General features: G+C 38.3%; 1 pseudogene; it reads right to left on the bottom strand.

The window, feature by feature from the left end:
* LOC133249159 (condensin-2 complex subunit D3-like) lies at window positions 1-27,520 on the bottom strand (annotated as a pseudogene).
* Between the last annotated feature and the right edge of the window lie 76 nt (window positions 27,521-27,596).

Genomic DNA, 27,596 nt, shown 5'->3' with positions numbered 1-27,596 from the left:
GATGATGTTGTTGAGAACATTCCTGCCTATGCCCACCTTCTAGTCCCTCTTTCAGGTTCATGCGAGTCATGCCCTCTGTGATCAGAGGACAAGCCATCATCACCTTGGGAAAGCTGTGGTTACAGCATGAGGACCTTGTCAAGAATAGTGTCCCCGTCTTGGTGTGAGAGCTGGAGGTGGGCATAGACAGGAGCTCTCATTGTCCATCACAGCCAGGATAAACCCCTCCAGCCAGATCTTCTGTAGATGGACACACCAGGATTGGACCATCAGCAGTTCGGTAGAGATTGCAAAGCCTGCTTGTTGACAGACATGGTGATACCAAAACACTGATTATGCAGGACAGGCAGCTTCTCTCTCATACACAAGATAGCACAGTGTTCCAAGATGTTCACTAAGACCTGGACTGCAGATTTCCTGACGTTGGTCTTCTCATCACTAACCCTGTTCCTCAGCATCATCATGAAATCTTTTTCTGTTGAATTTTTCTGAGCACTCTTTTGGTGGCTCTCTACTCCTGAAACTGAAGGAGTGTTATCCAGAAATGCCTGCATGCTGTCCAATGGGGACGTGACAAAGGACTCTAGGCCGTGTGTGAAATTGGACACAGCCTTGCTGTGGACCATTGGGTCCTTGTCTATACAGCGGGCAAACAAGATTTCCTGAACCAAGAACTTATGCTTGAGGAACTTCTCATGCTCAAGGGGAAGTGGGTCATCTACCTCTTATCAGGTAGTTCCAGAAGAGCCAAGGCAACATCTAGAGTGAAACCTGGAAAAGACATTAGCATCTGGTACTAATTCATAAATTCAGGCCATGAAAGAAGCATATTCCTCACAAGGAAGCTTGTTGAGCAGCTGGCCCAGAGGATGAGCCATATGGGTTTCAGTTCAGTTCAGTTCAGTTGCTCATTCATGTCCGACTCTTTGTGACCCCGTGGATCACAGCACACCAGGCTTCCCTGTCCATCACCAAGACCCAGAGCTTGCTCAAATTCATGTCCATCAAGTTGGTGATGCATTCCAACCATCTCATCCTCTTTTGTCCCCTTCTCCTCGTGCCTTTAATTGTTCCCAGCATCAGGGTCTTTTCCAATGAGTCAGTTCTTCGTATCAGGTGGCCAAAGTATTGGAGTTTTAGCTTCAGGATTAGTCCTTCCAATGAATATTCAGGACTGATCTCCTTTAGGATGGACTGGTTGGATCTCCTTGCAGTCCAAGGGACTCTTAGGAGTCTTTTCCAACACCACAGTTCAAAAGCGTCAATTCTTTGGTGCTGAGCTTTCTTTATGGTCCAACTCTTACATCCATATATGATTACTGAAAAAACCAAAGCTTTGACTAGATGGACCTTTGTTGGCAATGTAGTGTCACTGCTTTTTAATATGCTGTCTAGGTTGGTCTAGCTTTTCTTCCAAGGATCAAACATCTTTTAATTCATAGTTGCAGTCACCATCTGCTATGATTTTGGACCCAAGGAAATAAAGTCTATCACTGTTTCTATTGTTTCCCCATCTATTTGCCATGAAGTGATGGGACCAGATGCCGTGATCTTAGTTTTTTGAATGTTGAGTTTTAAACCAGCTTTTTCACTCTCCTCTTTCACTTTCATCAAGAGGCTCTTTAGTTCCTCTTTGCTTTCTGCCATAAGGGTGGTGTCATGTGCATATCTGAGATTATTGATATTTCTCCCTGCAGTCTTGATTCCAACTTGTCCTTCATCCAGCCTGGCATTTTACATGAGGTTTTCTGCATAGAAGTTAAGTAACCTGGGTGACAATATACAGCCTTGGTGTACTCCTTTCCCAATTTGAAACCTGTCTGTTGTTCCATGTCCAGTTCTAACTGTTTCTTCTTAACCTGCATACAGATTTCTCAAGAGGCAGGTCAGGTGGTCTGGTATCCCCATCTCTTGAAGAATTTTACACAGTTTGTTGTGATCCACACAGTCAAAGGTCTTTGCCTAGTTAGTAAAGCAGAAGTAGGTATTTTTCTGGAACTCTCTTGCTTTTTCGATGATCCAATGGATGTTGGTGATTTGATTTCTTGTCTCTCTGCCTTTTCTAAATCCAGCTTGAACATCTGGAAGTTCTCAGCTCACACAGTTTTGAAGACTTGCTTGGAGAATTTTGAGCATTACTTTGCTAGTGTGTGAGATGAGTGCAATTGTCATAGGTTTGATATTCAGATTTATTGAACACCTTGCCACAGATGTGTTGTAGGACTGGATGTATATAGTTTCTTTTAGTTCACCCAGACATAGTTCACTGGAGACATGATGGCAAGTGGGCTGTGATGGCAGTCTTTGTTCACTTGTCTCATTAATATTATGGAGAGCATTTGATGGAAAACACATCTGAGAATCTTGTTTCCTTCTCTGTGAATAGGGAAGCAAAGCAAATACAACCCATGATAGGCCAGTTCTGGTATATATTTTGCTTCATGGAGATTTCTAGCTCACATAACATGAAATTCATGAACAACTGGTTCAAAACTAGCTAATGCAACAAAGACTTTCTACACAATTATGTATACACTCTGGCTTCTCTTTTAGGGAGAACTTGGGAAGAAGTCTTGAAAGCTCTTCAAACACGAGAGGTGGCATTTAGAATTTGACAATGGTCTTCAGAAGAAGAAAAAAATCTCTTCATCTCCTTTGTCTCTTCATCCTCTTCTTTAGTAACCTCATCCATCTTTATCACCTCTTTCTTGCAGGGCTTCCCTCTTCCTTCTCTTCTTTGGATTGGCCTCAGTGTTTTTTGGCTGCTCTTTTTTGTTTTCTCATCTAAGCTGGATTCTTGAGCCCACTCTTTTTAGAATCTGAACATATTTATCAAACAGAAGTGGGTGGAAAACTTGATTGAATTACCCTGTCTGCTACTACCAGAACAAGAAGATAAAGCCCAGCAGTGTGAAGGATGAATTCCTGCTGTTGAGCACTGTCATTTTTCTTAACCACCTTATGAATGAAGTGATTAAACATGGCCATCAGCATGTTGTGGGAAATTCTGTTCTCCCCAAAGAAGGTCCAAATGCTCTTATTCTAAGGAGACTGGCTTGCCTTTTTGGAAGTTTTTGGTCTTCTGCCTGTGTTCAAAAGGTGTTCTGTAGGAGCTGTTCCATATGCAGATGGATTTCAGATGTATTTGTGGGGAGGGATGTGCTCTTCCTGTCTTATTCCTCTGCCATCTTGGAAGTTCTTCTGGACTGGTTTTTTCTAAAGTACTCTATTATTTTATGTAACAGGGTCACAAGGCAGCCTGCATTTGCTTATCTATTTCTTGCAAGATAACCAGAAACATGAACTTGTTCTTCCTTCTATTTAATTAACATTATAATTCTTAGTATAAAGGATAATGTAACTTTCCTGAACCTATTATATTAAATATTCTTATGGTTGTAATCTGTCATTAAAGGATTACATTAGAAGATAGCTGGTAGGAAACACACTGAGAAAAAAAAGTTGTTATTAACTAAATTCTAGAGAACCTCTGTTGCTGAAATTTGATCTTTGGAATACTGTAATAATATTACTATAGAATATGTTAGTATTGGAATACTAGGAATAGCAATTACTATGGAATACTGCACAGTAATTGTTAAAGTTTATTGAGCATAATCCAGGCATAGTTTTATGCTCTGTAATGACCAAAATGGGAAGGAAATCCAATAAATAATGGATATATGTATATGTATAGTTGATTCACTTTGCTGTACAGCAAAAAATACAACAGTGTAAAGCAATTATACATCAATGAAAATATATATGTATAAACAGATCATTTTTGATAAATTAATATAATGAAACATAGTTGTTATAAATTCATGGATGATGGAACTATTACTTTCATATCCTAGCTTTGCTACTTGCATATTATTTGGAGAAAATTGCTATGCTTTCTCAAAAATAATCCCAATTTATAAGATAATGCTAGTTTTTGGTCAAGTTTATTACATTGTCATAAGATATATTTCAGAAAAGGTACATAAAATGCCTATGGATCATGTGGAGGCATACAACCCACAATGCCTGGCTCAGAGTAAATGTTCTATGAATAGTATGTGTATACTCAGCCACTTAAATGTCTAGAGATTTTAAAACATTGGCCCAAATCATACATCTTATATGTTAAACTTTTAAACCATATCAGATAATATAGTCCTCTTCTGTCTCTACAGTTTTCCACTATTCTCCACAAGCTTCTGTAATATATGAATTTGAAAATGAGCAATCCTGAAAGTGAAATTTAGGAAAGTTCTCTATCACTTAGTAACAGGGATTTTTCTAGCACCTCCGGTTACCACAGGTTATATCAATTCAGGTCAGTCACTCAGTGGTGTCTAACTCTAGGCAACGCCATGAATCACAGCATGCCAGGCCTCCCTGTCCATCACCAACTCCTGGAGTTTACTCAAATTCATGTTCATTGAGTCAGTGATGTCATCCAGCCATCTCATCCTCTGTCACCCCCTTCTCCTCCTGCCCCCAATCCCTCCCAGCATCAGAGTCTTTTCCAATGAGTCAACTCTTTGCATGAGGTGGCCAAAGTACTGAAGTTTAAGCTTTAGCATCATTCCTTCCAAAGAAATCCCAGGGCTGATCTCCTTCAGAATGGACTGGTTGGATCTCCTTGCAGTCCGAGGGACTCTCAAGAGTCTTCTCCAACACCACATTTCAAAAGCATCAATTCTTTGGCAGTCACTTTTTTCACAGTCCAACTGTCACATCCATACATGACTCCTGGAAAAACCATAGCCTTGAAAAGATGGACCTTTGTTGGCAAAATAATGTCTCTACTTTTGAACACGCTATCTAAGTTGATCATAACTTTCCTTCCAAGGAGTAAGTGTTTTTTAATTTCATGGCTTAAATCACTATCTGCAGTGATTTTGGAGCCCCAAGAAATAAAGTCTGACACTGTTTCCACTGTTTCCCCATCTATTTCCCATGAAGTGATGGGACCAGAGGCCATAATCTTCATTTTCTGAATGCTGAGCTTTAAGCCAAATTTTTCACTCTACTCTTTCACTTCCATCAAGAGGCTTTTGAGTTCCTCTTCACTTTCTGCCATAAGGGTGGTGTCATCTGCATATCTGAGGTTATTGATATTTCTCCGGGCAATCTGATTCTAGCTTCTGTTTCTTCCAGTCCAGCGTTTCTCATGATGTACTCTGCATATAAGTTAAATAAGCAGGGTGACAATATACAGCCTTGACGTACTCCTTTTCCTATTTGGAACCGGTCTGTTGTTCCATGTCCAGTTCCATGTCCTATATGCATGTCCATGACCTGCATATAGGTTTCTCAAGAGGCAGATCAGGTGGTCTGGTATTCCCATCTCTTTCAGAATTTTCCACAGTTGATTGTGATCCACACAGTCAAAGGCTTTGACATAGTCAATAAAGCAGAAATAGAGGTTTTTCTGGAACTCTCTTGTTTTTTTGATGATCCAGTGGATTTTGACAATTTAATCTCTGGTTCCTCTGCCTTTTCTAAAACGAGCTTGAACATGTGGAAGTTCATGGTTCACATATTGCTGAACCCTGGTGGAGAATTTTGAGCATATACTTTACCAGAGTTTTAGATGAGTGCAACTGTGCAGTAGTTTGAGCATTCCTTGGCATTGCCTTTCTTTGGGATTGGAATGAAAACTGACCTTTTCCAGTCCTGTAGGCACTGCTGAGTTTTCCAAGTTGCTGGCATATTGAGTGCAGCACTTTCACAGCATCATCTTTCAGGATCTGAAATAGCTCAACTGGAATTCCATCACCTCCACTAGCTTTGTTCATACTGATGCTTTCTAAGGCCCACTTGACTTCACATTCCAAGATATCTGGCTCTAGGTGAGCGATCACACCATCCTAATTATCTGAGTTGTGAAGATATTTTTTGTACAGTTCTGTGTATTTTTGCCACCTCTTAATATCTTCTGCATGTGTTAGGTCCATACCATTTCTGTCCTTTATCAAGCCCATCTTTGCATGAAATGGTCCCTTGGTATCTCTAATTTTCTTGAAGAGATCTCTAGTCATTCTGTTATTTTCCTCTATTTCTTTGCATTGATCACTGATGAAGGCTTTCTTATCTCTCCTTGATATTTTTTGAAACTCTGCATTCAGATACTTATATCTTTCCATTTCTCCTTTGCTTTTCAATTTTCTTCTTTCACAGCTATTTTTAAGGCCTCCCCAGACAGCCATTTTGCTTATTTGCATTTGTTTTTCTTGGAAATGGTCTTGATTCCTGTCTCCTGTACAATGTCATGAACCTCTGTCCATAGTTCATCAGGCACTCTATCTATCAGATCTAGTCCCTTAAATCTATTTCTCACTTCAACTGTATAATCATAATGAATTTGATTTAGGTCATACCTGAATAGGAAAAGGAGTACATCATGGCTGTATATTGTCATCCTGCTTACTTAACTTATATGCAGAGTACATCATGAGAAACACAGGACTGGAAGAAGCACAAGCTGGAATCAAGATTGCTGGGAGAAATATCAATAACCTCAGATATGCAGATGACATCACCCTTATGGAAGAAAGTGAAGAGGAACCAAAAAGCCTCTTGATGAAAGTGAACGAGGAGAGTGAAAAAGTTGGCTTAAAGCTCAACATTCAGGAAACTAAGATCATGGCTTCTGGTCCCATCACTTCATGGGAAATAGATGGGGAAGCAGTGGAAACAGTGTCAGACTTTATCTTTTTGGGGGTTCCAAAATCACTGCAGATGGTGATTTCAGCCATGAAATTAAAAGACGCTTACTCCCTGGAAGGAAAGTTATGACCAACCTAAATAATATGTTCAAAAGTAGAGACATTACTTTGCCAACAAAGGTCCATCTAGTCAAGGCTATGGTTTTACCAGTAGTCATGTATGGATGTGAATGTTGGACTGTGAAGAAAACTGAGTGCTGAAGAATTGATGCTTTTGAACTGTGGTGTTGGAGAAGACACTTGAGAGTCCCTTGGACTGCAAGGAGATCCAACCAGTCCATTCTGAAGGAGATCAGCCCTGGGATTTCTTTGGAAGGAATGATGCTAAAGCTGAAACTCCAGTACTTTGGCCACCTCATGGGAAGAGTTGACTCATTGGAAAAGACTCTGATGCTGGGAGGGATTGGGGGCAGGAGGAGAAGGGGGCAACAGAGGATGAGATGGCTGGATGGCATCACTGACTCGGTGAACTTTGGTTTGGCTTAACTCTGGGAGTTGGTGATGGACAGGGAGACCTGGCGTGCTGGAATTCATGGGGTCGAAAGAGTTGGACACGACTGAGCGACTGAACTGAACTAAACTGAACTGAAATGAATGGTCTAGTGGTTTTCCCTACTTTTTTCAATTTAAGTCTGTTTTGGCAATAAGGAGTTCATGGTCTGAGCCACAGTCAGCTCCTGGTTGTTTTTGCTGAGTGTATAGAGCTTCTCCATCTTTGGCTGCAAAGAATATAATCAATCTGATTTTGGTGTTGACCATCTGGTGATGTCCATGGGTAGAGTCCTCTCTTGTGTTGTTGGAAGACGGTGCTTGCTATGAGCAGTGTGTTCTCTTGGCAAAACTCTATTAGCCTTTGCCCTGTTTCATTCCGTATTCCAAGGCCAAATTTGTGTGTTACCCTAGGTGTTTCTTGACTTCTTACTTTTGCATTCCTGTCCCCTATAATGAAAAGGACATCTTTTGGGGGTGTTAGTTCTAAAAGGTCTTGTAAGTCTTCATAGAACCATTCAACTTCAGCTTCTTCAGCATTACTGGTTGGGGCACAGGCTTGGGTTACGATATATTAAATGGTTTGCCTTGGAAATGAACAGAGATCATTCCGTCATTTTTGAGATTGCATCCAAGTACTGCATTTTGGACTCTTTTGTTGACCATCATGGCTACTACATTGCTTCTAAGGGAATCCTGCCCACAGAAGTAGATATAATGGTCATCTGAGTTAAATTCACCCATTCCTGTCCATTTTAGTTCGCTGATTCCTAGAATGTTGATATTCACTCTTGCCATCTCCTGTTTGACCGCTTCCAATTTGCCTTGATTCATGGACCTAACATTCCAGGTTTCTATGCAATATTGCTCTTTACCTCATTGGATCTTGCTTCTATCACCATTCGCATCCACAACTGGGTATTGTTTTTGCTGTGGCTCCACCCCTTCACTCTTTCTGGAGTTATTTCTCCACTGATCTCCAGTAGCATATTGGGCACCTACCAACTTGGGAGATCCTCTTTCAGTATCTTATCATTTTGCCTTTTCATACTGTTCATGGGGTTCTCAAGGCAAGAATACTGAAGTGGTTTACTATTCCCTTCTCCAGTGGACCACACTCCGTCAGACCTCTCCACCATGACCTGCCCATCCAGTGGCCCCGCAAAGCATGGCTTAGTTTCATTGAGTTAGACAAGGCTGTGGTCTTTGTGATCAGATTGACTAGTTTTCTGTGATTATGGTTTCAGTGTGTCTGCCCTTGATGCCCTCTCGCAACACTTACCGTCTTACTTAGGTTTCTCTTACCTCAGACATAGGGTATCTCTTCACGTCTGCTCCAGCAAAGCACAGCTGCTGCTCCTTACCTTGGATGAGGGGTATCTCCTCACGGCTGCCCCTTCTGACCTTGAACGTGGAGTAGCTCCTCCCTGCCCTCCTGCTCCTGTGCAGCTGCCGCTCCTTGAACATGGGGTAGCTCCTCCTGTCCGGTCCTGCACCGTCGCAGCCTGGCACTGTTGGCCTCTGCCCCTGACCTTGGGCGTTGAGTAGCTCCTCTTGGCCGCCGTCCCTGGCCTCGGACGTGGGGTAGCCCCTCTCATTATATAAGGTTAGATACAGGTTGCTGCTGCTGCTGCTAAGTTGCTTCAGTCGTGTCCGACTCTGTGCGACCCCATAGACAGTAGCCCACCAGGCTCCCCCGTCCCTGGGATTCTCCAGGCAAGAATACTGGAGTGGGTTGCCATTTCCTTCTCCAATGCATGAAAGTGAAAAGTGAAAGTGAAATCGCTCAGTCGTGTCCGACTCTTAGCAACCCCATGGACTGCAGCCTACCAGGCTCCTCTGTCCATGGGATTTTCCCAGGCAAGAGTACTGGAGTGGGGTGCCATTGCCTTCTCCGAGATACAGGTTATATACAGGTTATATAAGAATTATAAATAATATTTGTCTCTTATAAAGAATGAAAGTTCTCAGCAGTTTATATTCTCTAGTAGTTGCTTGCACGTTCTGCTTCTTTTGTTTTTATGATTCTTAAATTATTATTATTGAGCAAGTAGGAAGGCAATTATCAAATGTAATTTTGTCTTCTTAGAAGGAACACTTTAAAATGCTCCTCTTAAAAAACAATTGCAATTTTAAATTCTCAGATGACTCATCCATTGTCTCTCTTACTTCTATTTAATACGGGGAGGAGAGAGGTTTTATATTTTCTTCTTAGAGAATTTTTTCATTATTTTAATTTGAACAGTACTCCTGTGAACAAAATGTTGGAGTTTGGGATACGAGAAGGTAGAGAAACTATACCAAGTTCCCAGATTATAAACATCACCTATACAATAAAGGATATTAGATTCACTTGCTCAGACAGTAAAACATCTGCCTACACTGTGGGAGACCTGGGTTTGATCCCTGGGTGAGGGACATCCTCTGGAGAAGGAAATGGCAACCCACTCCAGTACTATTGCCTGGAAATCCCATGGACTGAGGAGCCTGGTAGGCTACAGTCCATGGGGTCCCGAAGAGTCAGACACGACTGAGTGACTTCACATCATACAATAAAGGAAAGGGAACACTGGTGTTACATATTAATCATTTCATATGTTCCATAGAAAAATATAGAATAATAACAACTGTATTTTCTATCCCAGGTGGTATTTCTGCATTGCTGCCAACATCTGCTGCCAACATCGAAAAAGCATGAGAGTTCCAGAAAAACATCTATTTCTGCTTTATTTACTATGCCAAAGCCTTTGACTGTGTGGATCATAATAAACTGTGGAAAATTCTGAAAGAGATGGGAATATGAGACCACCTGACCTGCCTCTTGAGAGACCTGTATGCAGGTCAGGAAGCAACAGTTAGAACTGGACATGGAACAACAGATTGGTTCTAAATAGGAAAAGAAGTATGTCAAGGCTGTATATTGTCACCCTGTTTATTTAACTTATATGCAGAGTACATCATGAGAAATGCTGGGCTGGAGAAAGTACAAGCTGGAATCAAGATTGCTGGGAGAAATATCAATAACTTCAGATATGCAGATGATACCACCCTTATGGAAGAAAGTGAAGAGGAACTAAAAAGCCTGTTGATGAAGGTGAAGGAGAGTGAAAAAGGTGGCTTAAAGCTCAACATTCTGGAAACTAAGATCATGGCATCTGGTCCCATCACTTCATGGCAAATAGATAGGGAAACCATGGAAACACTGTCAGACTTTCTTTTTGGGGGATCCAAAATCACTGCAGATGGTGATTGCAGCCATGAAATTAAAAGACGCTTACTCCCTGGAAGGAAAGTTATGACCAACCTAGATAGCATGTTCAAAAGCAGAGACATTACTTTGCCAACAAAGGTCCATCTAGTTAACGGCTATGGTTTTTCCAGTGGTCATGTATGGATGTAAGAGTCGGAATGTGAAGAAAGCTGAGTGCCGAAGAATTGATGCTTTTGAACTGTGGTGTTGGAGAAGACTCTTTAGAGTCCCTTGGACTGCAAGGAGATCCAACCAGTCCATTCTAAAGGAGATCAGTCCTGGGTGTTCTTTGGAAGGTATGATACTAAAGCTGAAACTCCAATACTTTGGCCACCTCATGAGAAGAGTTGACTCATTGGAAAAGACTCTGATGCTGGGAGGGATTGGGGGCAGGAGGAGAAGGGGACAACAGAGAATAAGATGGCTTTATGGCATCACCGACTCGATGGACATGAGTCTGAGTGAACTCCAGGAGTTGATGACGGACAGGGAGGCCTGGTGTGCTGCAATTCATGGGGTCGCAAAAAGTCACACATGACTGAGCGACTGAACTGAACTGAATCAGAGTTAAGTTATGCAGTTAGTATATTCTTACTATTGCCTTTTGACCACCAATAAAATGGCTGTTTTAAATTTAAAGACTCAAAGAATTCAATTACCATATAAATAGTAAGAAGAAATAAAGCTTAATATACAGCTCGTTTATTATTATAAGATAGACATTGATTCTATAATGCAGTGTAAGTCAAACGAACTAATTTTATTTACTAAAGCAATAGTGACTAGATTTACAAAGAAAGTACATATACAAAAACTGGAATTATAATCTAACATCAAGGGATTTTTCTTTAAAACATATTAGCTTGGATAATCAAGGGTTTTTTACTTCATCTTTAACATTTCTATTAGTATGAACTTACAAATAGATATATTTCAATGAAAAAATTTAAGAAGATAGGACAAATGAAAGAATAAATCAATTAACTATAATATTCAATTCCATTAATAATTTTCAATAAATGATTTACAGTTTATTTAATATCACTGGGGCATAGTAAGTCCACAGGTTTTCTAATGTGTTTTTGTTGCTGACCATCTGCTAAATGTTCTCAGAGATTTGCAAATTCCTAACTCATGGTCAACATTTTGTTGAAGTTTATTGTCTTATAACTGTCAGCAATTTTTTCTATTCCATTTGTTTACACAAAGCCTAGCTGTCTGACTACAGAAGATACTCAAAATCTTCAGTCTATAATTTTTTATGTCTGAACACAATTATTCATCTTACAGAAATATGATGAATCTCCTAAATGCCTAAAATGTAACTAAGTAGCAAAGCAAGCCTGATGTCTGGGACCATGAAAACAGCTGGTTTTATACTGTTTTCTGCTACACTCTGTTCTTTCAGTTTTAAAGAATCTGTTCATTTTGATATTTGGCAAAACTAATACAATTATGTAAAGTTTAAAAATTAAAAAAAAAAATAATAATCTGTTAAAGAGTCTATGGACTGTTCTGTTGGGATTGTCCCTGTGAACTTGAAGCAGTGAAATGGGGACACCATGAACATGGAATACACTGACACTTCTCTTATAAGTCTCTCATTTACCTTAAGATAGGGAATGGAATTTATATTATAGGTAGTGTCTGCTATTATACATGGGTTTCCCAGACAGTTTAGTGGTAAGAATCCACCTGCCAGGCAGGAGACACAGGTTTGATCCCTGGGCCAGGAAGACCCCCTGGAGAAGGAAATGCCAACCACTCTAGTATTCTTTGCCAACAAAGGTATATCTAGTCAAAGTTATGTTTTTTTCCAGTAGTCATGTATGGATGTGAGAGTTGGACCATAAAGAAGGCTGAGCACTGAAGAATTAATGCTTTTTAACTGTGGTGTTGAAGAAGACTCTTGAGAGTCTCTTGGACAGTGAGTAGATCAAACCAGTCAATCCTAAAGGAAATCAATCCTCAATATTCATTGGAAGGACTGATGCTAGAGCTCCATTACTTTGGCCACCTGGTGAGAAGAACTGACTCATGGAAAAGACCCTGATGCTGGAAAAAATCAAAGGCTGGAGGAGAAGGGGTTGACAGAGGATGAGATGGTTGGATGGCATCACCAACTCAATGGACATGAGTTTGAGCAAACTCTGGGAGATGGTGAAGAACAGAGAAGCCTGGCATGCTGCAGTCCATGGGGTGGCAAAGAGTCAGACATGACTGAGTGACTGAAAAATAACAATCAGTATTCTTGCCTGGGAAATGCTATGGGCAGAGGAGCCTGAAGAACTACAGTTCTTGGGGTCTCAAAGAGTTGGACACAATTTAGCAACTAAACAACACATTGTGCATGATTTTTAATGATAAGTAAATGGATACATAGAATTATTTAGACAGAAAATGAGATTTGTATGAGATCTTACCCCAAACCTTGAAGATAGGTATTTCTTTGCTGTATACTTTAAAATATATTAATATTAATTTTTAAGAATCTCAGATGAAGCATAGTTAATAGCATTATTTCCTTTTATATGAACATCTAAAGGGAGCGCACATCGTTCAACCCCTTTCATGCATTGATACATTTTAGGTAGGAGTTCTGGTTGATTGAACTATATAAAGAGAATTAAACAAAAAAGATTATACATGGATACTTTTGCTGGAAAAAAGTGTGGCACTTAAGTTGTTTCTATGCTTCTTTTGAATTTTGCCAAATTTAGATGCTACAATATCAAAGATCACCACAGTCAGATTTCCACAGTCAGTTTAGTCACTCAGACATCTGACACTTTGCAGCCCCATGGACTGCAGCAGGCCAGCTTACCTGTCTATCACCAACTCCCAGAGCATGCTCAAACGCATGTCCATCAAATTGTTGATGCTATCCAACCATCTCATCCTCTGTTGTCTCTTTCTCCTCCTGCCTTCAATCTTTCCCAGAAACAGAGTCTTTTCCAATGAGTCAGTTCTTCACATCAGGTGGTCAAATTACTGGAGTTTCAGCTTCAGCATCAGTCCTTTCAATGAATATTCAGGACTGATTTCCTTTAGGATTGACTGGTTGGATCTCCTTGCAGTCCAAGGGACTCTCAAGAGTCTTCTCCAACACCACAGTTCAAAAGCATCAATTCTTCGGCCCTCAGCCTTCTTTATGGTTCAACTCTCACATCCATACATGACACTGGAAAAAGCATAGCTTTGATTAGACATACCTTTGTTGGGAAAGTGATGTCTCTGCTTTTTAATATGCTGTCTAGGACTCGATGGACGTGAGTTTGAGTGAACTCCAGGAGTTGGTGATGGACAGGGAAGCCTGGCGTGCTGCAATTCATGGGGTCGCAAAGAGTTGGACACGACTGAGAAACTAAACTGGACTGAACTGAACTGAAGGTTGGTCATAACTTTTCTTCTAGGGAACAAGCATCTTTTAATTTCATGGCTGCAGTCACCATCTGCAGCAATTTTGGAGCCCAAGAAAATAAAGTCTGTCATGGTTTCCATTGTTTCCCCATCTATTTGCCATAAAGTGATGAGACTGGATGCCATGATCTTAGTTTTTCGAATATTGAGCTTTAAGCCAATTTTTTCACTTTCCTCTTTCACTTGCCTCAAGAGGCTCTTTAGTTCTGCTTTTTCTGCCGTACGGGAGGTGTCATCTGCATATCTGATATATATTTCTCCTGGTAATCTTGATTCCAGCTTGTGCTCTATCCAGCCTGACATTTTGTATGATGTACTCTTCATATAAGTTAAATAAGCAGGGTGACAATATACACCCTTGACATACTCCTTTTCCTATTTGGAAGCAGTCTGTTGTTCCATGTACTGTTCTAACTGTTGTTTCTTGACCTGCATACAAATTTCTCAAGAGGCAGGTCAGGTGGTCTGGTATTCCCATCTCTTGAAGAATTTTCCACAGTTTGTATCATAGTCTCTCTAGATTTTATTTCAACATTAAAAAATAGTGTTACCAAAAGTGGGGTCTGGTTTCTCACAGCTCTAAAGTCAATAAAGAGGCAAGACTTGTAGAAAGGAAAGGAAAGCAAGTTTGCTTTAACTTAACTTTAAAGGCTGGCAACAGAATGTGGGGGTCATTCCTGTCCAAAGGCTGACTTCCCCTACTGGCAATCAGCATTCAAGAAACTTTAGAGGCAGAGGGAGGGGCTATATGCAGAAATGGCACAGTCAGCTCTCATAGTCATCTTAAAATTGGTCATGTTCTGATCTGATGAGCATCATATTGATTGTTTTTTTTTTAATTTTATTTTATTTAACTTTACAATATTGTATTGGTTTTGCCATATATCAAAATGAATCTGCCACAGGTATACATGTGTTCCCCATCCTGAACCCTCCGCCCTCCTCCCTCCCCATACCATCCCTCTGGGTCATCCCAGTGCACTAGCCCCAAGCATCCAATATCGTGCATCGAACCTGGACTGGCGACTCGTTTCATATATGATATTATACATATTTCAATGCCATTCTCCCAAATCATCCCACCCTCTCCCTCTCCCACAGAGTCCAAAAGACTGTTCTGTACATCAGTGTCTCTTTTGCTGTCTCGTATACAGGGTTATTGTTACCATCTTTCTAAATTCCATATGTATGCATTAGTATACTGTATTGGTGTTTTTCTTTCTGGCTTACTTCACTCTGTATAATGGGCTCCAGTTTCATCCACCTCATTAGAACTGATTCAAATGTATTCTTTTTAATGGCTGAGTAATACCCCATTGTGTATATGTACCACAACGTTTTTATCACAGTTAATCTTCAGTTCCAGGGTCAGTTTTTCCTTTTCTTTGAGGCCAGTTCTCAGAATTGTGGCAGCTTATATCATGGCTATAGTCTGGTCATCATGTAGTTAACTTCTTCACCTGCATAGGGGGAGGAGAGTGGATTCAGTATCTACATGACAGCTCAAATGTCCTGTAGACATGTTTATCTCAGTTGTGGCCTAGAAGTGGAGGGGAGGGCTAAGGAGCTATTGTTTAATGGGCAGAAATTTTCAGCTTTGGAAAATGAATGGTTAGGAAATGGTGGTGAAGTTTTCTAAAAAATGTGAGTGTACTTAATGCCAGTAAAGTGTACACACTTTTTTTTTTTAACATGGTAGGAAAAAATACTATATTTTCCTCTTAAGGCTGAGATAGAACAAAGTTCAAAGATAGAATTTTAAAATCTCATTCGTTAAGCTTGTACTATTTCTTTCATTATTGTGTAGAATTATCTGTATCTCTTTTGGGATCACTCTTTACATCCATTGTAGTTAACAAAAATCTTGTTATTTGACCCAATTATTTATCTGTGATGACTGAAAACTTTCAACTAATATTAACCAAATTGCAAGAGAGTTCCAGAAAAACATACTGTGTGGATCACAATAAACTGTGAAAATTCTGAAAGAGATGGGAATACCAGACCACCTGACCTGCCTCTTGAGAAATCTGTATGCAGATGAGGAAGAAACAGTTAGAACTGGACATGGAACAACAGACTGGTTACAAACAGGAAAAGGAGTATGTCAAGGCTGTATATTGTCACTCTGCTTATTTACCTTATATGCAGAGTACATTATGAGAAATGCTGGGCTGGATGAAGCACAAGCTGGAATCAAGATTGCGGGGAGAAATATCAATAACCTCAGATATGCAGATGACACCACACTTATGGTAGAAAGTGAAGAGGAACTAAAAAGCCTCTTGATGAAAGTGAAAGTGGAAAGTGAAAAAGTTGGCTTAAAGCTCAACATTCAGAAAACAAAGACCATGGCATTCAGTCCCATCACTTCATGGCAAATAGATGAGGAAACAGTGGCTGACTTTATTTTGGGGGCTCCAAAATTACTGTGGATGGTGATTGCAGCCATGAAATTAAAAAAATGTTTACTCCTTGGAAGGAAAGTTATAACCAACCTAGACAGCATACTAAAAAGCAGAGACATTACTTTGCCAACAAAGGTCCATCTAGTCAAGGCTATGGTTTTTCCAGTAGTCATTTATGGATGTGAGTATTGGACTATAAAGAAAGCTGAGCACCAAAGAATTGGTGGTTTTGAGCTGTAGTGTTGGAGAAGACTCTTGAAAGTCCCTTGGACTGCAAGGAGATCCAACCAGTCCATCCTAAAGGAGATCAGTCCTGGGTATTCATTGGAAGGACTGATTTTGAAGCTGAAACTCCAATACTTTGGCCACCTGATGTGAAGAGCTGACTCATTGGAAAAGACCCTGATGCTGGGAAAGATTGATGGCAGGAGAAGGGGACGACGGAAGATGAGCTGGTTGGATGGCATCATCGACTCAATGGACATGAGTTTGGGTAAACTCTGGGAGTTGGTGATGGACAGGGAGGCCTGGAGTGCTGGGTTTCATGCGGTCGCAAAGAGTCAGACACAACTGAGCAACTGAACTGAACTGAAACAAATTGTAGCCAAAATTTAGAATATGCACAAAAACTGTAATGTTAAAATAGCAGCTAGATTAATTTATAAAGTAGTTCCTCAAAGGTACAAATATTTTCAAAGTCTTATTGATAGCAGGCTACAGAGAGAAAACATATTATTTCATTCATATATATATATATATGTTTTATCTCAACATTTTTATATAACAAAAATAATAGGCATACGAAACATTTTAAACTTTTGACAATTTTTACTTTAATATTACAACTTGTTTAGATGCAGTTTTTATGTTCCTAATAATTGCATATATTTACTTCATATTTTTCTAATTTCCTAAGTGATATGTTTTATCAAGATCATGTGCTATACCAAAACTTGTGCTTGTGTTATTACAAAAATGATTTGTCTGAATTTTGAGCTTTCCAACTGAATTTCTATTAATAATCCCTATAAAACAAGATGTTTGATTTTAACCAGAGTGAAATTCCAAAAGGTTTTTGATTCCATGAATTAGTTGAAAAAATTAAATCATTGTTGGAATTAATTTGGCTTCTTTTTTATTTGAAGACATAATATTAACAATTTGTAGGTTCTGTGTAAACTTCTGCTGCTGTAATGAAGCCTACCAATTAACATCTATGCATCACTTACAATATGTTCAAATCAATAATGTTATTGCAGGAGAATAGTTATTTAAGTGAAAAGTAATGTTTCATAAAGATACATATGAATCTAACTTCTATAATTGCACTTGGGAACAGGGCCTGGCCCAGGTGGCTCACTTGGTAAAGAATACACCTGCCAGTGCAGGAAATGCAGCTTTGATCCCTTGATGAGGCCAATCCCCTGGGGAAGGAAGTGGCAACCCACTCCAGTATTCTTGCCTAGGAAGTCCCATGGACAGAGGAGCCTCCTGGTTATAGTCCATGGGATCCCAAAGGGTCAGATACAACTCAGCAGACATGGACACAACGGTATGTTCAGAGATGATGACTTAACTATCTAATTAGATGAAGCCCACCTACTTTACGGAGGATAATCTGCTTTACTCAAATTGATTTGAATGTTAATGTCATTCAAAAAGTTTACCTCCTTAGCAACATCCAGACCAGTGATTGACCATATATCTAAGCACAGTGGAGTTGTCAAGTTGATACATAACCCCAAGGTCAGTGAATGAAGTAGAATTGCTGCAATGAATATAGAATGTATTTCCAAAAAGAATAATATGTTTATTTCTTGATATGACTGCCTCTTCAACCATGAAAGTAGTTTTAGGTTGAGAAAATGGGAGGCATGGGTCTTATTCTTTTGATTTAAGCAAGCTTTAGCAAAGTAGGTCTTGAGGGTCAAATTCCATTAGCCAGCTTTTTTGTAAATAAAGTTTTATTGGAACGGCCATTCACTTAAGCATTGTGCACAGCTGCTCTCATGCTACAAAGGCAGAGTCCAGTAGTTGTCATGCAGACTTGGTGGCCCAAAATCTAAACTTGTTACTACATTTTTATTTATAGAAAATTCTAATCATTGGTTTAGAATCAAAACATACATGTGTTACCCGAACATCCTAGAATTTTAATATGAAACAGATAAGATCCAGGAAAAGTAAAGCTATAATATTCATCACACTTTCCCTCTGTCAAACAATGGGGAATAACTTCAATTGGTGGTAAATTTGTGCTCTTTGTAATTTTGTGGTAATTATAGTGTGTGTTTGAATGAATTGGACATGAGAATGTCTTATTACCTTTAGAAATTGCAACCAAAGTTTTCAAGGGACTACTTTTGTATTTGAGATGTTATTGCTCATTGCAAGAGCTTTACTAATATATATATATATATATATATATATATATAATTTATATATATAAATCTATATAAATATATATATATATATTTTTTTTCTTTGTAAGGCCAGAGTTACTACTCTCAATACTTGCAAAATGGACCCTTGGAACAAAAAAATGAATTATGTGAACTTAGTGGGTTATAAAGTGTGACCAGATAGGCTGTTAGGAAATTAACTCTCAACTAGTTTTCCGGTCGGAGGCAACTTATGCTTTTTAATCGCTAACTTGCCACATCCCACTATATTTTGCATACAGAATAATACATTCAATAATTTGGTTTCAAAGGCTAATGTGGTCATGAAAATTCAGTGTTTGTAGCCACTCAAGCTAATTGTTCCATTGAAAATATAATGAAGAAGCCATAAAGGAATTTCATAGATTTTTCAAAGTGCTGGAGCAATAAATGATCCCCCGTGGTTCCTCTTTGAAACATTATTTTCTGTGCTTCACAGCTCTTACTAACAGAATGAGAAATATCTGGAATGTATTTATGCATTAAAGGAATATGGACATTTCTGGCCAAGGCACAGATGGTAGAAATTAAAGTTCATTCCCTGGGATAGGATTCAGTATATGAATACAGAGATGCTGATAAATGATTTTAAAAGTTGAAGTTTACCATAGAGTGTGAAATCTTTCTAAGAAACATGTGAATCTATTAACAGTATTGCCAGGTGATTCTCCAAATGTGTTTTCATATATCTCTTTAAAATAGATTACATTTATTTTTAAGATATAAAATTTTTAGCTGGTACTTAACACCATTTAGAAAGTAATAAGCAAAGCATGTATGCCAATATGGATTAGGAAAAACTAAAATTGCTTACATTAAAATAAAAGATTATATTATATCTAGTACTTAAGCTAAACTGCTGTTGTTAAAGCCAAATATTAGCTCCCTCCATTAAATCAAGCCCACTGGTTTAGAAACATCCAGTCTGAATTCAGATCATCAGTATTTTGGTGACCATACTAAGGCTTAGGCATGAATTTTGTTGTTTTTTGTCATCAAAATTAATCTGCTAATTCTTACATAAAATAATGTAATATTTATAGTATATTTTAAAATGTCTTTTATAAGTATATTTTACTTGCCAACTATGTATTTAAAGCATTGGCTTTGGAAAGGAAAAAGAATGCAGAATTCTAGGATGACTGCCAATGACCAAAACCATTGAATAACCCTTGTTATTTTATGTAAGCAGAACCTCTGAATATGATGGAATATCACTTCCATGATTAAGTTATGTTATATGACACACAAAAAAGTAACCTGATATTTTGAGAGATGAGAGAAAATTAGTAAAAAGAATATAACATTAGGCAATTTTCTTAATCCAGAAGAAAAAATAAAGTAATAAAAATCCATAACTTACTCTTTTCATCAAATTATTATTTAATTTAGCTATATTTTATAAAATAAATTGTTGGTTCTAGATATTGATAAATAATGGAAAATGAAAAAATACATCATCCCAACTTTTGCTTCATTTTCAGTAAAAGTTTAAAAAGAATATCCTGAGATTGCTGAAATTGCTTTAGAATTTTTCTTTTATTCTCAGTTATATATTTAGTTAGATTGGTTTCTCCTATGAGTGATGATAAAATAAAACATAGAAATTTTCACTGTAAAGTGTCAGATACTGTATCATTGCCATCAGTCCAACTTAGGTAAGACAAATAAGCAAACTCATAACACTTTATATGCATAATGTTCAAAATGTGCAAATATACCTTAAATATGAATAATTTCTTTTCATTTATGACATTTTAATTAATTTATTTTAATAGGAAAATAATTACTTTGCAATATCATGATGTTTTTTGCTGTACATAGACATGAATCAGCCACAGGTGCATTGCAGAATATCAAACAGTTGTGAATATACAACCATTTTCTCTATTGCCTATGTGCTTATTTTTAATTTTTATGATAAGCTTTAATTTTATTTATTGAAATGTAACTTTAACAGTAAAATTTGGGGTTTATAATTTGTGTATATTTTTCTAAATTTCATTTTCTAGTTCTTAGTTTTTTTGCTTGTGTATGTGTCTTATAGTAGAATTAATCCAGGGCTTTTCTTCATGGATGAAGAAAATCTGGCTTTTCTTTATGGATGGTTTTAGAAGCAATATCCTAGACTTTGGCATAATTGTTTAAAAGTTATATGCAGAATATATTTATGTAATTTGAAAGTCATATCTGGATAGGACCCTTAAATACAGGATTGACTCAAGGACTGCAATAGGATTGAAGTGCTAATGGTGGTTCAGGCATCGATTTAGTTGTGAAAAGCAGGTAAGAATGAATGTATGAGTTGTACTTCATATTTATTACAAATAAGTACAATGAAGATAACTCAAGCATGGTTATCTATGCTTAAAAATAAATACTTTAAAATATATTCAAAAGCTATTTTGAATAAAATTTAAAGTGATGAGTATCTAAAGAAACTGCTGAGTTGCACAGGAAGTTCTCTGAGCTCTCTCCTAAATGGCCATGTACAACATTTACAAGGAGAGATTCATACTTATCCATTAATGCCAAAAGTGGTATACAGCAATAAATCCAGAATATTCAATTACCTTTACTTGGGTTTTAAGAAAGCAGTGGAAAACATCAGTAGATTTGAGGATCACCAAAACACTGGCCTCTAAGGGATAAAAGATATTGGTAGAAAATTCTTGATGAACCTTACCACCCTGGACCCCTAATAGTCCATGCAGAATAGGCATCAAGATGTCAGGAAAGGAAGCACTGGCTTTGTTGCTAGACATTAAAGATGTGCATTTCCTAGAATGCCCTGGAAATTTAGGTCTTCATTATTTGTTATTTTAACAAAAGCAACAGACAGTCTCAAAGAACACTGAAAAGCTTACCAAGCAAGAATTGTGCAGATAATAGCCCATGAAGATGGAAGTTGGGAGGTTAGAAATGCACAGCTTGCATTCTGTACCAAAGAGTGATAGCTGATATGAATTTTAGAAGTGAAAAAATTCTCTCCTTAGAAATGTGAGCTCAGATTTTGTATGTGAACCTGCAGCAGTTGGAAGCCCTAGAGCATTTTTGACTCCAGGAATGTTCTTCTCTCACTTTAACTGCCAGCTCCTGGTGGAATGAGACTTGGACTTTGCAGGTGAAGCTTAAGGACAAAACCAGGAATCACAGTCTGGGATATGTCAAAAATCAAATCAGATGACAAATGCCGAAGATAAGTCCTATCCATGGGAATATATGGCCAACAAGAGTCAAAGGAATGGACTAGAATTAAAAGTAGGGAATAAGAGAAAGAAATTATAATATTAATAAAAAATAACAATGACAATAATAATGCCTAGCATAAATTGATCACTTGTTCTAAGCATTGTCCTAAGCACTTTATGTATATTAATTCATTTAATTCTCTCCATTTACTTAAGAGATGGACTTTGATGCTAATGCAGCGGAATGTGATTTGCGTCAGTCTGCTCCTAAATACATCAATTTTCTCTTTTGGTATTCCAAATGCTCAATTAAATTCTTCAATTTATTTTTCCCTAAGGAGAATAACTTGAACACAGAATTAGTTCCAGCTGAAGAAAGACTATGTTAACCTGTTATTTCTGGGCTGCATTTGTGTATTTTGTATACTAGTTTGAAAATGATTCAATAATGAATTTGCAGATCATGACACAAAGTATACCATTAATGCACTGAACTTCATGGTTAAATGAGCACTGAGTTTTAAGTGAGTATTATCTTTTAATGGTTTATAATTAAGATTTTCCTAACTATATATTTTTATAATACATTTCTTTCTGAACCATTTTTGTATTGCATATAGTTCTAAAAAAAACCACACTAAAAGAAAAAAGAAGGATTTAACATTAAGACCCAGGAGTAAGGCTCTGCAATTTGGAGATATAAGAAGTACATTAGATCTGGCTCTTTTTTATAAAGCTAATGGTAAAAAGGTAGGATTTTATTTCATAAACTAAAGGGAATTGTTATCATTTGGATAGTACCTTGGAAAATGTTTACCACTCTTTGTGAAACATTCATATTCTACAATATGTTGTATATTGAGTTAACAGATTTATGTGGCAATAAAGGAGTAGAAAAATAAAAAAAAAAAAAGAGATGGACTTTGTTATAACCAATCTTTTGTTTACAGATACAGAGACTAGATATAGTGAGGATAAAACTTGTTCTTATTCAGGTAGAGAGCAGAAAAACTAATGTGAAATTGACTTAGAGATATTTACCCTGGTTACACTTGTGAAAGGATGCTGCTGCTGCTAAGTCGCTTCAGTCGTGTCCGACTCTGTGTGACCCCATAGACGGCAGACCATCAGGCTCCCCCGTCCCTGGGATTCTCCAGGCAAGAACACTGGAGTAGGTTGCCATTTCCTTCTCCAATGCATAAAAGGGAAAAGTGAAAGTAAAGTTGCTCAGTCGTCGGACTCTTCGCGACCCCATGGACTGCAGCCTACCAGGCTCCTCCATCCATGGGATTTTCCAGGCAAGAACACTGGAGTGGGGTGCCATTGCCTTCTCCGTGAAGGGATGCTAGGTTCATTTAAAAGATAAACAATGAAGCAGGTAGAGCAGCTATTTAGATTTAGTTTGTAAAAATGTGTGAACAGCATACTAAGTACTTCAGATTTCATTATGTTTCTCTGCTCAAGTAACTCCATAACTCCTTTTTAATAAGAAATAAAGAATTGTCTAATAATTAGAATTTATAAAATCCATTAGCCACCACAAGAGTTCTTCATTACTACATTGTTGAACATGCTCATGCAGAGTCTAGAAGTCTGTCAAGGGTTGTTTTAGAATAGAATCCTACATTGTTTGAGATATTTTTAATTGTAACCTCCAAGTTAGAGACCTTAAGATCCATTCTGACCCAAGAGACTTTTATTGTCTCTCAAACAAACAGATATCCTGTAATTAAATATATGACATTAAAAATTTTTGAAACTATTATCCTGTATTGTAATATAACATGCTATGTGGGATTTTACTCAAAATTTAGAATAAAAATCACATGCTCAGATACCCTTCCAACCATCAATGTAATTTCAGTTTGCTTAAAGGAATCTTTGCATGATAAAGAAATAATTACACTGAACTCCTATTATGTTTGTGTTAAAGAGATATGAGATGTAAACTCTGTTGTGCTTTCTCATTTTCTAATCCTGCCAGCTATTACTGATTATTTAAAGCCAATATATATGCCCAGCAGTGGGATTGCTGGATCATAAGGCAGTTCTATTTCCAGTTTTTTAAGGAATCTCCACACTGTTCTCCATAGTGGCTGTACTAGTTTGCATTCCCACCAACAGTGTAAGAGGGTTCCCTTTTCTCCACACCCTCTCCAGCATTTATTATTTGTAGACTTTTGGATCACAGCCATTCTGACTGGTGTGAAATGGTACCTCATAGTGGTTTTGATTTGCATTTCTCTGATAATGAGTGATGTTGAGCATCTTTTCATGTGTTTGTTAGCCATCTGTATGTCTTCTTTGGAGAAATGTCTCTTTAGTTCTTTGGCCCATTTTTTGATTGGGTCATTTATTTTTCTGGAGTTGAGCTGTAGGAGTTGCTTGTATATTTTTGAGATTAGTTGTTTGTCAGTTGCTTCATTTGCTATTATTTTCTCCCATTCTGAAGGCTGTCTTTTCACCTTGCTAATAGTTTTCTTTGATGTGCAGAAGCTTTTAAGGTTAATTAGGTCCCATTTGTTTATTTTTGCTTTTATTTCCAATATTCTGGGAGGTGGGTCATAGAGGATCCTGCTGTGATGTATGTCAGAGAGTGTTTTGCCTATGTTCTCCTCTAGGAGTTTTATAGTTTCTGGCCTTACGTTGAGATCTTTAATCCACTTTGAGTTTATTTTTGTGTATGGTGTTAGAAAGTGTTCTAGTTTCATTCTTTTACAAGTGGTTGACCAGATTCCCCAGCACCATTTGTTAAAGAGATTGTCTTTAATCCATTGTTTATTCTTGCCTCCTTTGTCAAAGATAAGGTGTCCATAGGTGCGTGGATTTATCTCTGGGCTTTCTATTTTGTTCCATTGATCTATATTTCTGTCTTTGTGCCAGTACCATACTGTCTTGATAACTGTGGCTTTGTAAGAGACACGTGTACCCAAATGTTCATCGCAGCACTGTTTATAATAGCCAGGACATGGAAGCAACCTAGATGTCCATCAGCAGATGAATGGATAAGAAAGCTGTGGTACATATACACAATGGAATATTACTCAGCCATTAAAAAGAATACATTTGAATCAGTTCTAACGAGGTGGATGAAACTGGAGCCTATTATACAGAGTGAAGTAAGCCAGAAGGAAAAACACCATTACAGTATACTAACGCATATATATGGAATTTAGAAAGATGGTAACAATAACCCTTTGTACGAGACAGCAAAAGAGACACTGATGTATAGAACAGTCTTATGGACTCTGTGGGAGAGGGAGAGGGTGGGAAGATTTGGGAGAATGGCATTGAAACATGTAAAATATCATGTATGAAACGAGATGCCAGTCCAGGTTCGATGCACGATACTGGATGCATGGGGCTAGTGCACTGGGACGACCCAGAGGGATGGTATGGGGAGGGAGGAGGGAGGAGGGTTCAGGATGGGGAACACATGTATACCTGTGGTGGATTCATTTTGATATTTGGCAAAATTAATACAATTATGTAAAGTTTAAAAATAAAATAAAATTAAAAAAAATAAAACAGAAAAAAAAATAAAGCCAATATATAACTTAAACATCTTTTCATCTCTAGTCATCAATGTGCCTTGGTATCTGTTTTTGAAACATTGTTAACATTCACTGAAATAGCAACCAGAATAGAGGAAGCATAAATTTAGGTTTGCCTGTTGGATAATAAGAAGACTCAGGTTAGACAGAGAGTGTTAGATATTGAATTTGGTTTTGAGTTTACTATGCCTGAAAGACAAAGAAGTAGGTGGTTTGGTTTTGTCTGAAGTTTTGTTGCTGTTTTTTTTCCATAGAAAATTATAAATAGTCTTCAATTCAGTTCAGTTCAGTTCAGTCACTCAGTCGTGTCTGACTCTTCTCGACCCCATGAATTGCAGCATGCCAGGCCTCCCTGTCCATCACCAACTCCCGGAGTTCACTCAGACTCACATCCATCGAGTCACTGATGCCATCCAGCCATCTCATCCTCTGTCGTCCCCTTCTCCTTGAGAGAATGTTAAATTTCAAGCGGAGTTACAGATTTGCAATGCATCCATGTATAGAGGATAATTAAGAGAATAGGAGTGAGCTTTCCCAGAAAAAGAATACAGAATGATTTGAGACCCTGGGAGAGAGAATAGTATATAGCACATTGTGGGGAAAGTGCTTAGCATCGGCAGAGTCCTTCCTCAGTTGGAGAAGCAGATATGGTTTAGCTGTAACTATGGAATCTTGTTCCATAGTTACAGAGATCAAATTGCCAACATCCGCTGGATCATGGAAAAAGCAAGAGAGTTCCAGAAAAACATCTATTTCTGCTTTATTTACCATGCCAAAGTCTTTGACTATGTGGATCACAATAAACTGTGGAAAATTCTGAAAGAGATGGGAGTACCAGACCACCTGACCTGCCTCTTGAGAAACCTATATGCAGGTCAGGAGGCAACAGTTAGAACTGGACATGGAACAACAGACTGGTTCCAAATAGGAAAAGGAGTTCGTCAAGGCTGTATATTGTCACCCTGCTTATTTAACTTATATGCAGAGTACATCATGAGAAACGCTGGGCTGGAAGAAGCACAAGCTGGAATCAAGATTGCCGGGAGAAATATCAATAACATCAGGTATGCAGATGACACCACCCTTATGGCAGAAAGTGAAGAGGAACTCAAAAGCCTCTTGATGAAAGTGAACGTGGAGAGTGAAAAAGTTGGCTTAAAGCTCAACATTCAGAAAACGAAGATCATGGCATCTGGTCCCATCACTTCATGGGAAATAGATGGGGAAACAGTGGAAACAGTGTCAGACTTTATTTTTCTGGGCTCCAAAATCACTGCAGATGGTGATTGCAGCCATGAAATTAAGGACGCTTACTCCTTGGAAGGAAAGTTATGACCAACTTATATAGCATGTTCAAAAGCAGAGACATTACTTTGCCAACAAAGTTTCGTCTAGTCAAGGCTATGGTTTTTCCTGTGGTCATGTATGGATGTGAGAGTTGGACTGTGAAGAAGGCTGAGCACCGAAGAATTGATGTTTTTGAACTATGGTGTTGGAGAAGACTCTTGAGAGTCCCTTGGACTGCAAGGAGATCCAACCAGTCCATTCTGAAGCAGATCAGCCCTGGGATTTCTTTGGAAGGAAGGATGCTGAAGCTGAAACTCCAGTACTTTGGCCACCTCATGAGAACAGTTGACTCATTGGAAAAGACTCTGATGCTGGGAGGGATTGGGGGCAGGAGGAGAAGGGGACAACAGAGGATGAGATGGCTGGATGGCATCACTGACTCAATGGATGTGAGTCTCAGTGAACTCCAGGAGTTGGTGATGTACAGGGAGGCCTGGCATGCTGCGATTCATGGGGTCGCAAAGAGTCGGACATGACTGAGCGACTAATCTGATTTGATCTGATGGAATCTTGAGAGTTAGGAGGTAAAGCTATTTCTCCTGTGTCTGGTCTTAGACTCACGGGATTTGAAGTTAAACAGACCCCGGTTAAATTTGAGTGTGACCATTTCAGTACACTCAATTTTATACTACCTACCTGTATATAAATCTACTATTCTTACCTGAGCAATTGTCTGTCCTCCTCAAAGAGTACATGCTCATCCTTGCCACTTTTCACATATACTCTCTGTTTTACACACAGGAACCAACAGACTGTTTTAAAATATAACAGATTTTG

Source organism: Bos javanicus, chromosome 6, assembly GCF_032452875.1.
Source record: "Bos javanicus breed banteng chromosome 6, ARS-OSU_banteng_1.0, whole genome shotgun sequence".
NCBI lineage: Eukaryota > Metazoa > Chordata > Mammalia > Artiodactyla > Bovidae > Bos > Bos javanicus.
This window is presented reverse-complemented; position numbering and strand designations above follow the sequence as displayed.